The following is a 20366-nucleotide window of genomic DNA, read 5'->3' as shown; positions in this document are numbered from 1 at the left end:
ATTTCATCTGAGCTAAAGGTCTCGCTGATGATCCGAGTAGAGTTTAAAGTATAAGACTTCGCAATAAGAATTACTTATAAGTATATTTAATACGGAAGGTTAAACAGGTATGTACTCCAAGTTTATATGTGAGCTTGATTTGAACTAAATCATAAGGTAGTTATGTGATGCATACGTGAGCAATCTATGAGACTATTCCTATGATTATGTGACATTGGATCAGTGTGAGAGGTTATGTGAAATTATACAATATATCTATGTCACATGAGCTCACTTTTATGTGAAAGTTTATCTGCCTATTGTATATGATGAGATGTGCATATTCGGTAAAGGGATGGTATGCCCGAAGGAAGAGTGAAATAAAAATACGAACAACTATGTTATAATTTGATTGTTATCTGTTGACACTACTTAAAACTTACTAAGCATTGTAATGCTTACTCGCTTACTTTGTTTCCTCTGTTTTATAGATCTCATTTGAAAGCTACTGACTGGGGATCGTCAAAGAATCGGTCACACTATCACTATCCACCGCTTGTTCTTGTTATGTTTTGAATTATTTTATGGCATGTATAGAATAGACCAAAGGTCAAGAATATTTTGGTTAATGTATATAAGCCATGCGAAAATGACATCTTTTGAATGTATACTTATAGAAGTTTAAATTTGTATCATTGTTGTCTTTAGTATTTATCTAAAGGAATGTTCTCAAAAAAAATTTCTTGTTCGATATGAGTTTCAAGTCTGGTAATGCCCCTTCACCGATTCTGGCGACGGATACGGGATAGGGGTGTTACATTTTATTTGGTATCAGAGCCACGATTTTGATACGAACCGTCTCGAGAAGAGTCGAGTCGTATGTAGATTGTCTGATCGTCTATGAGAAGTTACGTTAGGATTAGTTGAGTTGAAGGTATAGTCAGGGTAGAAAGAGGGGTACGAATGGAATGGTAGGAACGAAAGGGTAGGAACAAAATGGTATGAACAAATTGGTCAGTTTAGGTTCGATTAGGTAAGAAGAAAGAAGGGGTTTGAACTACTAAAGGTACTTTCAAGAACCAAATACCGAAATGGTATCGACCCGTTGATTTAGCCCTTTGAGTTCGGTTATAGGTTTGGTAAGGGAAACCTCGACCCACTATCTAACAAGATAGGAACCTCGATATGTTGAACGCCACACTACGTATAGTGATAAGTTTGGGTTCGACAAAGAACACGGTTGACACAACTAGAACGCTAGGAACGCCAAACGAATCTTTGAACAAAATATAAGAAAAGTTTGGCTCACGATTTTGGCAGCATAACATTAACAAAAGTTTCAAAAGTCCTTTACATGGAAATTGAACATGTATTTATAAGCCTAAGTCTAGGTAGCCGAATGGCCTTTCATACTTACACATTAATTAAAAGAAAATTCTAGAAAAATAACTCTTAATATGCATGACCAGATTCGGTTTTGGGAATGGTGGATGAATGCATCTTCATGCTTAAGAAAACTCAAAGTGAATGCATGATATCCAATGGTCACTTGTAGATTCGGCCAACCTTGTTAAATGAAGCAATGTTTGGCCAAAAAGTATGAATTAATTGTGGACACTCCAAAGGCCATCATGTGTGTGAAACCGAATGTTGAAGAGTCTTCTAGTGTGAACAAGGTGAACCGAATGGTCTTGCCATGTGAACATAGGTGTGAGCAATTAAGGAGAGTCATAGGGAAGCTAATTGGCCAAGCTATCTTCATGCATGTGTGAGTGCCCTTTGGCCGAATGGTCACCTTGGAGAATGAAGAGATAGCACACCATACATGAATGGAAACATTCATGAACCTTAAAGACATTGAATATGGTCATACATGCACTTGGCGAACATGCACCTAAGAGATTCAAGCCCCCAACCGTCCATGCACCTTCAAGATTCATGCTTGCTTTTAATCTCCTTATGTCCATTAAGTGTTCCTACAAGAAATGTGAACATAATTAATTCAAACTAATGTGAACACAAATATCAACATTAAATTCGATTATGACAAATTTAATTATCATCAATAAACACTTTTAAGACATACTTAATATAACTAATGTGAACTAAATTTAATATGTAGGATATTAATTAACTAATTATTGAACTTATTAATTAAAAAGTCAATAGTAGTCAAATGAATTCAAAGTGAACTTCATGAGCTGATGGTTAATTCATGAGCTAAACCCGAGCTGGGCCTAAACTCGTGAGCTGATAATGAGTGATTCCGAGCTAATGAGCTAGTGTGGAGCTACATGGGAGCTAACTTGAATGAAGGTGAGCTTGGTGAGCTGAAATGAACTTGTAGAAAAGTTCGGCATGGATTTCAAAATGGCCACTAAGCGGTTCGATAGGTCTAGCATTGACATCATCCCACACATCTTGAACTAAAGCTATAACACTTCTTTAAATTGTTTTGCACGAGCCCTTGTGATCGGCCCTTGAGGTAGCACCATCGGATCTCGGCTTGGACTTGGATTATGGGAAGCCGTGATCGTATCATCCTCCCCCTCTTGAAAATGACTTGTCCTCAAGTCGGTATCTACATCGAAAGGAGTCAAGTCGAGACATTAAAACTAGCACTAACATTGTACTCACCGTAAGTCAAGCTTATCACAATTTTCATTGATTCACTCGATGACTTGGAAGGGCCGTCTCCTCGCGGCAACAACTTAGATCTTCGTTGAGCTGAAACCTTTCTTTTCTCATGTGCACCTGACCAGTCTCGGGTTCAAATACAACTCGTTTTCGTCCTTTGTTGGCTCGTTGGACGTATTGCTCGGTTCGAGATTCAATATTCTCTCGAACTTTCCTATGTAAATCCTTGACAAATTTAGCCTTTTTCCTTGCATCTGTATGGACAAATTGATCAACGGGAAAAGGTAATAAATCAAGAGGAGTAAGAGGATTAAATCCATAGACAGTCTCAAAAGGAGAGAATTTGGTTGCTGAGTGAACAGAGCGATTATAAGCAAACTCGATGTGGGGTAAGCATTCTTCCCACGTCTTGAGGTTCTTTCGTACCAACGCTGCAAACAAAGTTGACAAAACTTCGGTTTACCACCTCGGTTTGGCCATCCGTTTGGGGATGACAAGTGGTTGAAAACAATAACTTCGTCCCAAGTTTTCCCCATAATGTCCGCTAAAAGTGACTCAAGAACTTTGTATCTCGATCGGAAACAATCGTTCTTGGTAATCCATGCGATCTTACAATTTCCTAAAAAAATTAGCAATATGCACAGCGTCATCGGTTTAGCACAAGAAATAAAATGTGACATTTTAGAGAATCTATCGACTACAACAAAGATTGAGTCCTTCCTGTCTTAGTTTTGGTAATCCAAGAATAAAATCCATAGAGACATCGGTCCACGGGGTGTCGGGAATGGGAAGTGGTGTGTAAAGTCCATGAGGTTGGACCTTCGACTTAGCCCGTTTACAAATTAGGCAGCGTTCACAGATCCGCTCCACGTCTCTCGCATTTCGCGCCGATAAAAAATGTTCATGGAGGGTTGACAATGTCTTGCTTATTCCAAAGTGTCCCATTAGGCCACCACTATGCGCCTCCAACACAAGTAACTCTCGAATGGAGCCTTGTGGTATACACAACCTATTTTCTTTAAAAAGAAACCCTTCGTACTGAAAAATTTCTCAAAAGACCCATTTTCACAAGCAGCATATATATTTCCAAAATCCTCATCATTAGCATACAACTCTTTCATATGATAAAAACCAAGTAACTTAGAATCAAGAGTGGTCAATAAGGTATATCTCGTGACAAGGCATCGACCACTACATTTTCTTTACCTTTCTTGTATTTGATGACATAGGAAATGACTCTAAATACTCGACCCATTTTGCATGTCGTTTGTTGAGTTTATCTTGACCTTTAATAAACTTAAGTGCTTCATGATCGAATGAATCACGAACTCCTTGATCTTAGATAGTCTGCCAAGTTTCAAGTGATCGAATCAAGGCATACATCTCTTTGTCGTACCTTTGGATAATTGAGGAAGCGCCACTTAATTTCTCACCAAGCACGCCACCGGTCTTCCATCTTGGGTCAACACATTGAATCCCTACACGAAGCGTCACACTCAATTTCAAATGTTTTAGTAAAATTTGGAAGGGACAATAGAGGAGCTTTCACAAGACATTTTTAAGCAAATTAAATGAACGTTCTTGATCTTCAGACCAGTGAAATGCGGAGTTTTTCTTAATCACGCTTGTTAAGGGTGCTGCAATGGTACTAAAGTTGGGCACAAATCGAAGGTAGAAGCTAGCCAATCCATGGAAGCTTGAACTTGGCTAATGTTAAATCGGACGCGCCATTCTTGAATCGCTTGAACTTTTCTTGATCCACCTCCAAACCGTTGGCACTCACGACATAACCTAAAAACACAACTTTATCAGTGCAAAATGAACACTTTTTGAGGTTAGCATACCTCTTTTCGTAAAGTTTCCAACACCGCTCGTAAATGTGGTACGTGCTCCTCTAAAGTTTTGCTGTAGACCAAGATATCGTCAAAGTATACAACACAAAATTTACCAATAAACGCACGTAATACATGGTTCATCAATCTCATAAAAGTGCTGGGAGCATTTGTAAGGCCGAATGGCATTACCAACCATTCGTACAAACCCAATTTCGTTTTGAAAGTCGTCTTCCATTCATCACCTTCTCGCATTCGTATTTGATGATAGCCACTTTTAAGATCGATTTTCGTGAAAATCTGGGCTCCACTTAATTCGTCAAGCATGTCGTCAAGACGGGGTATCGGGTGTCGATACTTGATAGTGATTTTGTTGATGGCGCGACAATCCACGCACATCCGCCACGACCCATCTTTCTTGGGTACAAGCAAGACCGCACCGCGACAGGACTTAAGCTCTCTCGGATGTATCCTTTGTCTAGGAGTTCAGAAATTTGCTTTTGCAATTCCTTCGTTTCTTGGGATTACTCCGATAAGCGGAGACGGTTGGGTAGTGCGACTCGGTACTAAGTCTATTTGATGTTCGATGCCTCGGATAGGGGGCAGCCCACTTGGTATTTCGTCCGGAAATATGTCTTCAAATTCCTGAATCAAAGACAATACAGAAGCAGGCAAGTTTTCAGGTAACTCGTTAGTATTCAACAATACCTCCTTGTACACAAATACATACATAGGTCATCTCAAAAACATCGTCATGGATATCACTAACCCTCGAAAACACACTCATTTTTCCACTTTCTTTTTCCTCTCCCCTTTTTACTTGTTTTTGTTTCTTTTCATTTTCTCTCACATTTTTAGTCTTTTCTCTCTCTTTTTCCTTAATTTTCTCTTTTGCACTCTTTTCTTTTTCTCTCGCTTGTTCCACTGAAAGTTTAAGTTTTTGTTGATCCTCGTACACTTGCTTCGGAGTGAGGGGTGCAAGTGTCATGTTCTTGCCAAGATGTTTGAAGGAGTATCTATTAGTGTAACCATCATGCATCACCCGTCGGTCGAACTGCCATGGTCGTCCTAGAAGCAAATGGCCCGCGTGCATCGGCACTACATCACATAATACTTCATCAGAATACTTCCCGATGCTAAAGGACACTAGGACTTGTTTTGTCACTTTGAGTTCACCACCATCGTTAAGCCACTGGAGCTTGTATGGATACGGGTGCTTGGTGGTTGACAGCCCCAACTTTTCCACCATGAGGGTGCTTGCTACGTTTGTCCAACTCCCTCCATCGATTATGATGCTACACACTTTCCCTTGCACTTGACATCTCGAATGAAAAATGTTCTCACGTTGTTGTTCCTCTTCCACACTTTGAAGACTTAGGCTTCGCTTGACGACGAGTAACTCACCTTCAACGGGTTGTTCTAAGTCCTCCTCAACTTCGGAATTCGATTCAGCATCGTTCTCTTCCTTGTCCTCCGTTTCAATCTCACCGTCGGCCCTTATCACCATGGTACGTCTATTCGGGCACTGACTCGCTATATGTCCACAACCAAGACACTTGAAGCACTTTATGTCCCTTGAATGGGCGGTGGAACTTTCAGGAGCCTTACCTTTACTTGACTCGGCAATAGGCTTATTTGCCTTAGATATTGTTGAAGAATCCTTCGTTCAATTTGTTGGAAAACCCTTGCTTGTGCTTTGGCCCCATTTAGAAGGATTGGTGTTAGGGTAGGCTCGGGTGGTACCTTTTCGCTTCAACTGCTTCTCCACTTTGATAGCCATGTGGACCATGTCCACAACCTCAATGTAATGTTGCAGTTCTACGACATTTGCAATCTCTCGATTAAGTCCTGCTAGCGAGCCATTGTGGCTTCTCGATCTTCTTGTATATCGGCACGGATCATAGCCACTTCCATTTCTTTATAATAATCTTCCACACTCTTCGTCCCTTGGATGAGATTTTGGAGTTTTTGATGCAACTCCCGATGATAGTAGGATGGAATGAATCGTCGTCGCATAACCGCCTTCATTTCGGTCCAAGTGGAAATGGGATGCTCCCCGTTACGCCTCCGACTAGTGGTCAATTGATCCCACCATATCATTGCGTAATCTGAAAACTCAATTGCGGCGAGTTTGACTTTCTTATTTTCAGAGTAGTTATGACATTCGAACACTAGTTCGATTTTCTTCTCCCACTCAAGGTACGCCTCAGGATCAGATTTACCTTGAAAAGGAGGAATAGAGAGTTTGATATTCTTCAAGTCATCATCTTCCGCCTTGATCTACTTGTCCACGGTTTGGGGCGTCTCCTTCTAGGCTTATGTTAGACCCGTGATCGCTTTCATCTTCACTATTTTCATTAACAACATCATCTTGAACCCTTGGTTGTCTTCGTTGTTGATCGGGCCCTTCACGTCTTTGCCGAGCAACTTCAGGATATTCATCGCGTTGTCTTTGGGCCTCGACTTGGTAGAGTCGATCTTCAAGAGGATTAAGCCTTCGATCAAGTAATCGTTCCATCTTACGCAAAAGGGCTTGCATTTGCAAATCTGGTACGTTTTTGACGGGTTGTCGCCCTTGTTGTTCTTCCATGTTTTGTCCACTATTTTGGGACATCTATTCGTTTAAGATAGCCTCACAAACAAATCCTCTCAATCCGCTCAGAAAGAAAGAAGCTTGATGACACTCACACTCGTGTTTACACTCTTAGTTCGGCTTTTACCTCCCCTCGAATGCGCTCACGCTCTCTTGCCTTTTACCTCTCTTGACTTTTCTCGTAATTTCGTAAGCAGATTCGTTAAGGCTCGGTCCTTGGTCTAGGTGGTCGGTTCAAAAGGGATAGCAAGTGATTGATGTATTCGATATAGGGTAGGCTGAAAGAATAGGGAATTGGCTAAAAAAAATGTGGCGAATTAAGGAGAGTAGAATAGAAGAAGGGTCGGGAACTATATCAAATCAAAGCTTGACGATCAAGTATCAATTGATTTGCATAAATCACTCTTTTTCTTTTTTTTCTATTTTTTTTTCGAATTTTTTTTTCGAATTTTTTTTTATTTTTTTTTAACTTGTATAACTTTTTTTTTGTTGTACTATATCGACAAGCTAAATACAATAAAATCACTTTTGTACATGATTTTTTTTCTTCGGCTGCGTAGATTTTTGTTTTTATAGCCACAATAACAAATTAATCGAAATAAGAAAACTTCGGTATACAAAAAAAAAAAATTTCTATACTCTTTTTTTTTTTCTTTTTTTTTTCTGAACCTACCTCGGGAATGCTTCGCTTCGAACGTCTAAGCTTCTCGTTTTAGGTAGCTCTGATACCAGATGATACGAACCGTCTCGAGAAGAGTCGAGTCGTATGTAGATTGTCCGATCGTCTATGAGAAGTTACGTAAGGATTAGTTGAGTTGAAGGTATAGTCAGGGTAGAAAGAGGGGTACGAATGGAATGGTAGGAACGAAAGGGTAGGAACAAAATGGTATGAACAAATTGGTCGGTTTAGGTTCGATTAGGTAAGAAGAAAGAAGGGGTTTGAACTACTAAAGGTACTTTCAAGAACCAAATACCGAAATGGTATCGACCGTTGATTTAGCCTTTTGAGTTCGGTTATAGGTTTGGTAAGGAAACCTCGACCCACTATCTAACAAGATAGGAACCTCGGTATGTTGAGCGCCACACTACGATAGTGATAAGTTCGGGTTCGACAAAGAACACGGTTGACACAACTAGAACACTAGGAACGCCAAACGAATCTTTGAGCGAAATATAAGAAAAGTTTGCCTCACGATTTTGGCGACATAACATTAACAAAAGTTTCAAAAGTCCTTTACATGGAAATTGAACATGTATTTATAAGCCTAAGTCTAGGTAGCCGAATGGCCTTTCATACTTACACATTAATTAAAAGAAAATTCTAGAAAAATAACTCTTAATATGCATGACCAGATTCGGTTTTGGGAATGGTGGATGAATGCATCTTCATGCTTAAGAAAACTCAAAGTGAATGCATGATATCCAATGGTCACTTGTAGATTCGACCAACCTTGTTAAATAAAGCAATGTTTGGCCAAAAGTATGAATTAATTGTGGACACTCCAAAGGCCATCATGTGTGTGAAACCGAATGTTGAAGAGTCTTCTAGTGTGAACAAGGTGAACCGAATGGTCTTGCCATGTGAACATAGGTGTGAACAATTAAGGAGAGTCATGGGGAAGCTAATTGGCCAAGCTATCTTCATGCATGTGTGAGTGCCCTTTGGCGAATGGTCACCTTGGAGAATGAAGAGATAGCACACCATACATGAATGGAAACATTCATGAACCTTAAAGACATTGAATATGGTCATACATGCACTTGGCGAACATGCACCTAAGAGATTCAAGCCCCCAACCGTCCATGCACCTTCAAGATTCATGCTTGCTTTTAATCTCCTTATGTCCATTATGTTCCTACAAGAAATGTGAACATAATTAATTCAAACTAATGTGAACACAAATATCAACATTAAATTTGGTTATGACAAATTTAATTATCATCAATAAACACTTTTAAGACATACTTAATATAACTAATGTGAACTAAATTTAATATGTAGGATATTAATTAACTAATTATTGAACTTATTAATTAAAAAGTCAATAGTAGTCAACTGAATTAAAAGTGAACTTCATGAGCTGATGGTTAATTCATGAGCTAAACCCGAGCTGGGCCTAAACTCGTGAGCTGATAATGAGCTGGTTCCGAGCTAATGAGCTGGTGTGGAGCTACATGGGAGCTAACTTGAACGAAGATGAGCTTGGTGAGCTGAAATGAACTTGTAGAAAAGTTCGGCATGGATTTCAAAATGGCCACTAAGCTGGTTCGATAGGTCTAGCATTGACATCATCCCACACATCTTGAACTAAAGCTATATGACTTCTTTAAATTGTTTTGCACGAGCCCTTGTGATCGGCCCTTGAGGTAGCACCATCGGATCTCGGCTTGGATTGGCTTATGGGAAGCCGTGATCGTATTAGATTTAGTCGATTCTAGGACTAACGTAGCATGCGTGAGTCTATTTATACATGCCATAAAGTGATAAAATGATAGTGTGATGATTTTTGACTATTAAAATGTGTTTGTTGTATTGTAATGAATCTTGATCCCGATCGAGCTGTAGCAAGCTTCTGACTATGAGAATTTGCGATATAACTTCACTTGGATATGCTTAAATTATTAAGTTGATCAGGTACATATCATGTACTCGTATTTGAATTTTGATTTGGATTGAATTATAAGGGTATAAGTGATGCAATTTTGAAAGAGTGTTATGACTATAAATGTGATCTTTGTATGTGGCTATGGGCCGAAAGTTGAATGGTCGATAAGCATGTTGTGTTCAGTATTCATGTAATGTAAATGATATACTAATGTGTATTGTTATATATGTATATGTACATGAGAATTGAGAGTTATATATGATCCGGCTAAGTCCCGAAGAGCATACGTCTTTGGAGTTATATCCGGCTAAGTCCCAAGAGCATACGTCTTTGGTGTTATATCCGGCTAAGTCCCGAAGAGCATACGTCTTGGTGTTATATCCGGCTAAGTCCCAAGAGCATACGTCTTGGTGTTATATCCGGCTAAGTCCCGAAGAGCATACGTCTTGGTGTTATATCCGGCTAAGTCCCAAGAGCATTCATCTTGGTGATGTGTATTCGCCTTCGTGCCTAGTAGGCTTCGTCTTTGGTAATTTGAACAAAGTTTAAGTGTTCATTACTATACGAATTCAAAGTTAAATGAAAGGATATGTTTAAAAGTGTACATACATGATGTTTATAGACTTGGTTAAGTCATTTCAATGTGTAACAACAAATGAATAGGGGCACTATGTGTGCAAATGATTAGAGGCACTAAGAGTGCAAGTTCTTCAACCGAGCACTATGCGTGCGAGATCGGTCAGTAGACATTAAGCGAGTAAAACAAGATTCATGTAAGACCTCGTATGGAACAAAGGCATTGATTTAAGATGGTGGATATGTTGTTAAGAAATGAATTCATGTTATAAATGTGTTATGGATTTAGTTTAGGGGATGCTTGGTATATGAAGTCATATGTGCTATTGCTAAATGACCCTTATTTTTGTTAATCATGTTCAAGAAATTATTTCGATTAAGCTCGACATTTGAAAGTCTGTAAGAATTTTTGATGAATGCTGATAATTTTGGATATATGGGTTATGTGCTAAAATAAATCCCATGCCGGTATACTATATGAGGCTTTATGCCAAATCAATTGTATACGGGTATCGTTAACGATGATTGAATGTGCTAAATGAATTCAATGTTTAGGTATGTGGAAGTTGATTTTCTGTTGGAAATAGGTTAAGTTGAATAGTGAGATATGATGGAGTTATAAAGGATATTTATTGGGATGTTTGAGTATATGTGTACTTTCGGTCAGGTTACAGCTTATACATGAATGAAAATGTGGGTTACAAATATGTGGGTTGATGATGTAAATTATACATGTTAATATGTGCTTAATATGTGTTTGAAATGCATTTGTGAATTAAATTAAGTGATTATTGCTTATGAAATCAAGAAAATGAGATATATGTGCATACTTGTAGAAATGTTTATTTATTTGTTTTAAGATAAGAAAATGATTTTATAGATCGATGCAAAATCAATAATGAATTACAATTGCTATCGATGAGCTAATGTTTATATGGATATAATTCAATAAGAGGACGTTATCCTAAACTATGCATCAGTAGAAATTTTCGGGGACGAAAATCCCTAAAGGGGGGGAGAGTTGTGACACCCCTAATCTGACCCTAGTCGAAAAGTGGTTTCGGGACCGCGAAACCGAGTCATAAAAATAATTAACAGTCATATTCGATGCTTATTATATGTGAATATGAATGTGTGGAAGGTTCATACTTTAATTTTATCATTTGTATGCGAAATTATTAAATAGGACTTATGTGAGAAAATTTAGAAATGTGTTAGGCAAATGTTGAAGTAACTTATTAATGCATGTTATAAGAATGCTTGGACTTTCATGTCAAATAACCCCTTTTGCTAGTAGTGGCCGGCCAAGATGATGAACTCATATTAAAATATGTATTAATTTTAGTTAAATGGTTTTATACTTTAAATAAAAATAAGGAAATTTGGTGATGAAAACAAAGTTCTCTCTTTGTTCAACTTGGCGAATAGAAGAAAGAAAGGAGGAGGAATTTCGGTCACTTGAATCTTTAGGAGGTTAGTATATTGTGTTAAATTTGTGAAATGTTTACTTGTTTTAGGTAAATTATCATGGTTCTTGCTTAGCCCATGCTAAAATTTTCAATAATGATGGGTGAATGGAGCATTCGGTTATGGTTATAAAGGAAGGAATTTTGATTGTTTTATTTGAATTTTGATGATGAATGTGTTGAGGAAAGAAATTGGTCTTTCTAAAAACATGAATGGTTAATGCTTATACTAGTAATAGCCGAAATAAAGATGCTTGATGTCATGAATAAATGTCGTTTATATGTTTTGAATTGGGTAAAATTTGATGTTTAATCACTTAAGGATTCGGCATTGTTTAAGATAATTTATTAAAATGTGGATTTTGAATATTATGAGTATTGGGATGTAAGTATATGTGTGTGCTCAGTCATAGGAGTTTGCTATGAAATTTTGTTTGGTTGAGTGAAGAATGGCCGAATGAACTATAGGCTAGGGTGGATAAATTTTTGTACATATGTAGTGGCTGTTAAGGTTAGTAGGTTGGCTTAATTCTTGTATTAGAAATCTATTTGAGAAATTAGATAGGCTTTGAATGGTTGAAGTAATGACATTAGAAACTCATGAACTTGATTTAAATACTTTAAATTATGGTAGTTAAATGGAATAGAAACGATCTATTCGGCCATGGAGGTTAAACACATTGTTAAATTGTTGAATATATGCTTTGGTTGTTAATGAATATTCGGTCTTGGTATGAATCTCATTAATAACATTTAGTTATTAGATTTGGTATAAAATACTTATTGAAATGGTGGAATTGGATGACTTACTTATGGATTTTAGTTATGAGAGTCTTTTGTAAGTAGAGCTAGAGGGTTTAAAGGGTGGTGTTTTAAAATAAACATGTATATGGGCCCTATGTATGTACCTTGTAATTTTATTGTAAACTTTTGGTTTAACTTGTATCATATTAATTACTAAAATACTAGCTTGTGTGGAAAATTTTGTGTATGTTTTTATGTGCCGAATATGAGTTAAAAAAAAAATGGAGCTCACTATGTATCATGGTCAACCCTTGATAACTAATATGTCTTGATTCGTAAATTGAGTTAAAAGATTATATATGTTCGATCTAGCCTAAGCTAGGCTTGACTTGTAACATAGTAATGATTGACTGAACGTATATGTGTGAGATAGTGAGGATAATTGTATTTCTTGCTTTGATTAAGTGAAGTATATGAAGTTGATATACTTAATTTACTCAATTAAGCCTAAGAGCACATAGGGGCAACTTCGGATAAGGTGAAAGCTAAAGTGACGAAATAGCCGACACGTAACTACCCAGAAAGATACTAGGTAAGTTCTTAAGTATTTGAGTTTGATTCCTTTGTAAGTTTTAAGTTTAAAAACAGGATGAATATGAATTATGTATATACGTTAAGGTCAATGACTTTTCTAAATGATGGCATATATGATATTATGTTTTAAATATGTGAATGAGAACTTTACAGAGTGAATTGTATAAATCTGCTAGGGACAGCAGCAGTAGCGTGTTTTGGAAAAATTACCATAAATTGTGGGAGTTGAGTTAAAGGCTAAATAAATTATGTAATTAAAGCTTGACGCGTATAGTTTCGTATAAAAGAAATCGTGTAAGTAAAGGGGTTGCCGATAATGAGATTTTCAAAGTTGTGTGAGACGGAGTCAGAATGGCTCCGAAATCCCCTGTTCAGTATTTGGAAAATCATTATAAATGGTACAAAAATGATTATAAGATAAAATTATATGGTTTGACTCCTTAATGAGTCTAGTTTCAAACAAAAAAACAAAAACATATTTTGAATTCTGTACAATGAGAAATTAAATTCTTAGTGAAGAGTAGTCAGAGTAGTTAAGCAGTAAAATAGGGGAAAATTTAAGAAAAATCTGGTATTGATTGGCCAAACCAAAAATTCTGAAAATTTTGTGGATAGAGGATATACGAGTCTATTTTCATGGAAAATTAACGGCACATAATTTGGAATTTCGTAGCCCCATTTACAAATAATTTAACGACTGTTGCTCAGGAAAACAGCTTGTAGAGAATTTGTGGTTATGTTTTAAACATGGATAAAACTTGTTTTAGTTGCTCATAAGCTATTGATTAAACCCATACGTGAATTCTAAATTGTGATATTATAAAATGATATATGAGTGTTAGATGGATCTTTGATATTAAAATTTGTGAAATTGTAAGTTTATAAGTATTCGAATATGAAATGATAGTATGGCTTGAAATTGAATTATTCATCGGAAAATGATAGATGTAGATTCAGCCAAGACAAAGTGTATACATGAAAGTATATGTGGTATGTGAAGTATATTTGGATAATTGTGATGTGAATACATGAAAATTTATATTTTGATTTAGGATTTTATGTGATGAATGTGAATGATGTGAATACATGAAAATTTATATTTTGATTTAGGATTTTATGTTATTAATTGTTTATGTGTATATATGAGATAAGGCCGAATGGCAAATGTGATGAATGTGAACATGCATATATGAGATAAGGCCGAATAGCCAATGTGATGAATGTGAACATGCATATATGTGATAAGGCCGAAGGGCCAATGTGATGAATGTGAACATGCATATATGTGATAAGGCCGAATGGCCAATGTGATGAATGTGAACATGCATATGTGTGATAAGGCCGAATGGCCAATGTGATGAATGTAAACATGCATATGTGTGATAAGGCCGAATGGCCAATGTGATTAATGTGAACATGCGTATGTGTGATAAGGCCAAATGGCCAATGTGATGAATGTGAACTTGCATATATGTGATAAGGTCGAATGGCCAATGTGATGAATGTGAACATGCATATATGTGACAAGGCTGAATGGCCAATGTGATGAACGTGGAAGTGTATATATGTGGTAAAGCCGAATGGCTAATGCAAAATGTGTATGAGATGGATATGAGGTAAAGCCGAATGGATAATGCGAAACGTGTATGAGATGGACATGCGGTAAAGCCAAATGGCTAATGTGAGATATGTATGAGATGTGTATATATATATATATTGTGGCCAAATGACAAACGGCGGAAGGTGTGTTTTATTAGATATTTGATGAGGTAAATGAAATTACAAATATGATAGTTGATGTGAATGTTGTAACATGTGAAAAAATATGCATGAAACTCTATGATGTAAACCCAGGATTAAAGACCAGATGACCATATGTGGTGACTATGTCTGGGTTAAGACCCGCTGACTCGTGTGGAGATTTCATCTGAGCTAAAGGTCTCGCTGATGATCCGAGTAGAGTTTAAAGTATAAGACTTCGCAATAAGAATTACTTATAAATATATTTAATACGAAAGGTTAAACAGGTATGTACTCCAAGTTTATATGTGAGCTTGATTTGAACTAAATCATAAGGTAGTTATGTGATGCATACGTGAGCAATCTATGAGACTATTCCTATGATTATGTGACATTGGATCAGTGTGAAAGGTTATGTGAAATTATACAATATATCTATGTCACATGAGCTCACTTTTATGTGAAAGTTTATCGCCTATTGTATATGATGAGATGTGCATATTCGGTAAAGGGATGGTATGCCCAAGGAAGAGTGAAATAAAAATACTAACAACTATGTTATAATTTGATTGTTATCTGTTGACACCGCTTAAAACTTACTAAGCATTGTAATTCTTACTCCGCTTACTTTGTTTCCTCTGTTTATAGATCTCATTTAGAAGCTACAGACTCGGGGATCGTCAAAGAACTAGTCACACTATCACTATCCACCGCTTGTTATTCTTGTTATGTTTTGAATTATTTTATGGCATGTATATAATAGACCAAAGGTCAAGAATATTTTGGTTAATGTATATAAGCCATGCGAAAATGGCATCTTTTGAATGTGTACTTATAGAAGTTTAAATTTGTATCCCTGACTATCTTTAGTATTTATCTAAAGGAATGTTCTCAAAAAAAAAATTACTGTTTTGATATGAGTTTCAAGTCTGGTAATGCCCCTTCACCTATTCTGGCGACGGATACGGGATAGGGGTGTTACATTTTTCGTATTAAAGGACTTAACTTGGACTAGTAATCCCGACATCACCTTATGAGTTCATAAAATGGGGGATTTAGCCTAGACTGGTAATCCCGCCATAAAATGTGAGGTTCGCGGGAGTGCGTATAGGGAATGATCATTCGTATGAATTGATGGTTAATGGGTATTCCATCGAGATTTCCTAAAAACTCAGCGAGATTAACATGAGATGTTTGTGTAAATGAGATGTTGAATGATGAGCTCATCTAGTTAAATTATATGATGCTTGATTATGTTACTAACTTATTGATTGAGTGCATGTAATAGGGAACCATTTAATAATTGTTGGTTTCCTTATCTATCATGGATGCATGTTAAATACTTGGTAAGTTTACTTTTCTGTTATTCGAGCTTACTAAGCATGTAAATGCTTACCTCTCCCTTTTTCCTTGTCTCACAGAGCTCAAGGACTCATAAGGACTTGAAGACGATTGGAGAGCCAACACACTATCAACTCGACAAGCTTTGGTATAATGACATTTCTATTTTGTTCAATGGCATGTATAGGATTTTTGAGTATTTTGTTATATGTGTCATTTGCTTTGCCAAATGAATGCATGTAAAAATATGTTTATTTCTTTGTATATGGCCATGAAAATTGGCTTAATTGAAGTAGTCTATGACCTACCAATCTATGCATGATTTAATTTATATGTGATGGGTTGTTACCAATTGGCAATGAGTCACATGAACGAGCCAATTTTAGACGAATTAAAGTGACATGGGAACCCATAAACACTAAATGGGAAATAACCTTTCATGTATGAAACCAATGATATGAGGTTTCCATACAATATGATTCATCAAATATTTACAAACGCGTAGTCATGTTTTATTTCAAAAATTGATGACCATTAAGTATAGATGGTAGAAAGGGTGACCAAAGGCTTGTAAGATAGCCTATTAGGGTCTACATAGTTAGACACATGGGCGTGTGTCTAAGCCGTGCGTGACACACGGTTCCTTTCCATGGGTGTGGGCTATGGCTGTGTGTCCCCTGCACTTAAAATTTTATATCAGTAGTGCATACGAGTAAGCCACATGAGCGTGTGTCCCTGCTATGTCTAAAAGACAGTGTTACCCAAGGGCAGGTAGCATGAGCGTGTGCTATGACCGTGTTGATAAGTCAGTGTTGCACACGGCCGAAGGGCATGGGCATGTCCCGAATCACACAGCCGTGTGTGACCACACGGCCCATTCATATGGGCGTATGATACTTCAAATTAGGGAAGTATTCCTAAGATATCCAGGGTCTGTCGAACACCCCTGGTTTTGTCCCGAACTGCCTTAGGGTGTGTCTAAGGCCTCGTAGACCTATATAAAGGACGAGTTGTTTGTAGGTGAAAAGTTTTAAATTTGAAGTAAAGCCGGTGACCCAAATTGGTACGTTTCAAAATGCAAAGTCCCAGTGTGCTTTGAACCCTATCCCGATGTCGGGTACGAGTGAAGAGTGTCACAGTTACGACATGGACATGTGTGGCCACTTCGAAGAGATACGAGCTAGCCATACAGGCGTGTGGCTGGCCGTGTGACCCAAGTCAGTATGTATGCCCTGTTTCCACACGGCCTGAAACATGGGCATGTCTGGAGCCGTGTGAGGCACACGGCCTGTTCACATGGGCGTGTGACCCTAGTATGGTTGAAATTTTTCTAAGTTTCCAAAATTTTCATATGTTATCTGTTTAATCCCGAATCACTTCTGAAACATGTTTAAGCCCTCGTTGGCCCTTATAAGGGACAATGTGATTGTGTTGTATGATTTATGTGAATGAATGCTTTATGCTTGATAAAATGTATGCTATATGTTGTGAATTGATCGGTAATGCCTCATAACCCTATTCCGGCAACGGATACGGGTTAAGGGTGTTACATTACTTTTTTCCACATGGGCAGAGAGACAGACGTGTGTCTCAGGTGTGTGTGGCACATGGCCAGGTGATATGGCCCTGTGTCCCCTGAAGTTTATTTAGAAACCAAGTCAGTAGCTTCACATGGCCTAGCACACGGGTGTGTGGCTTGGCTGTGTGGCACAAGTCAGTATACTCTCCAATTTTCACACTGCTTAACACACGGCCTGGCACATGGACGTGTGAGGCCATTTCGAAGGGTACATGAGCTAGTCACACGGGCGTGTGGTTGGCCACGTGACCCAAGTCAGTGAGTTACACGGGGTCAAACACGGGCTGGGACACAGCCATGTAATCTCATTTCAAATGTTCACATGACCTGTGACACGGACGTGTCCCTTGGCCATGTGAGACACATGGTGTAACACCCTTCATCTGTATTCAACGCCTGCATTACCAATCATACTATACAATTAAACATACATTTTACATACATTTTCTAATTTCATGTAATAATCGTTCAACGTCATTCACATTGTCCCTAATACGAGACTGCAAGGCCCAAAACATGCATTAGGAGTGGTTCGGGACTAAACTGATAACTTAGGAAATTTTAGAAAGCTTAGAAAATTTTGTAAAATACAGGGGTCACATGCCTGTGTGGCCCGACCATGTATCTCACACGGCCAAAGACACGCCTGTGTCACAAGTCGTGTGGACATTCAAAATGAGATCACATGACCGTGTCCCAGCCCCGTGTCCGACCCCATGTAACTCTTTGATTTAGGTCACATGGCCAATCACACGCCCATGTGACCAGCCCATGTGCCCTTCAAAATGGCCTCACACGCCCGTGTGCCAAGCTGTGTACTAGGCCATGCCAAACCTGTAGGGTATACTGGCTTATGCCACACGGCCAAGTCACACGCCCGTGTGCTAGATCGTGTGGAGCATATTGACTTGATTTCTAATTAAACACCAAGGGACACACGGTTGTGTCACCTGGCCATGTGTCACACACGGTTGAGATACACGCCCGTGTCTCTACTCGTCTGGACAAAAATAGGCTATTTACCAAGCCATTTTTCTCACCCAATTAGCATACACCTACAACAAACCAAATGGAACAACACAAGGCATAAATAGGCATTCAAACCAACCATACCAAGCCTAATTCACACTAAAAAAAACAAGGCGCACAAGTACCATATTAGATTATTCAATCTCATACAAAAAATTCACATTCACAAATCACTTAACTAAGTACTTCACATATGAACTTTGTTACCAAAAATTTCATGCATACCAAATCTCCAAATATCAACTATTTGGTACTCAATTTGTCAATTCACAAACAACCATTCACAACAAGCATTTACCTAGCATTTACCATATACATAACAAAGGCCATTTACACATATATATATATAACTAAATCAACCAAAATAAGCCTAATCGCTTAGCTATATATATACATAACCAACCACTTAACATTTACAAGCCAATTCAAATGGCTAAATCCACTACTAACATATACCAAAATGACCAAAGCTCCTATACATGCCATATAACCAAAATACATAGATTCAAAAGTACCAAAGTGATAGCTTGATATTGTGATGAAGTTTCTGACGATTCCCAAATCCGAGCTAACTTTGATTTCACTATAAAACATGAAAAAATAAACAATACAAGCTATAAAGCTTAGTAAGCTCATATGAAATAATAAGCAAAGCTCACCATTCACTTACCATTCAAGAATATGAACATAACATATTACAAAACATTTAATCATAATGTTAACATATATTCAATCACACAATTAACCTTGAATTCACAACCTCCATAAATTCAATGTTTATATAGTTCCCGTACATACCTTTACTGATGAAAATCTATTTCTTATCATTTCATATCTTCGATATACCTGTTGAACCATTCAGAATACTATCGAATACTCGGGAATCTCGGACCCTAGGTGCCAATACATAGCCAAAGCTATCTCAATCTCATATCACATGTAATGCTCACTCTCAAGCTATCAACGGGTCTGCTCACACAAGCTAATGGTCATGATGAAGTACACGGTACTGCTCACACAAGCTAATGAGAATCTGCAACACATGCCGATAACTCAGCCACCGGTAGGACGTACGGACCAGCACCCACATCACATAACCCCTAATGACATATCATTTGTATCCTAATCTATTCCTAAGGTTCAACCAGGATTTCTGATTTGCCGAATCATCATCGAACATTTTTGAAAGGTCGTATGCACAATTTATTCAATATTAAAGCATTTAAAACACAATTATAATAATACTTATTAACATACAAACTTACCTCGATCGCTAAAATGATGGAACGGATCGACTAGTCCAAAACCTTGTTTTTTCCCCAATATAAATCTAAATTTCACTTTTCTTGATCTAAATGTAATCAAAATTAACTTATTTAATTATCATTCTATTCAATTTAGTCCAAAATACACATTAAGGAAACTTTACACTTTTGCCCCCAATATTTCAACATTTTTACAATTTAGTCCTTATCTCATAAAAATAAAAATCCATGCAATTTGGTCCCTACCCATGCTAGCTGAATTTCTATTATTACCATATCAGCCCATATTTTTCATTTATTTCACAATTTAACGACAAAATTTTAACATTTCTCAATTAAATCCCCAAATGAAAATTTTATCAAAAATCACTTTACAAATGTTATT

Source organism: Gossypium arboreum, chromosome 8 (assembly GCF_025698485.1).
Source record: "Gossypium arboreum isolate Shixiya-1 chromosome 8, ASM2569848v2, whole genome shotgun sequence".
NCBI lineage: Eukaryota > Viridiplantae > Streptophyta > Magnoliopsida > Malvales > Malvaceae > Gossypium > Gossypium arboreum.
The sequence above is the reverse complement of the archived record's forward strand: the minus strand, read 5'-3'. Positions refer to the sequence as shown.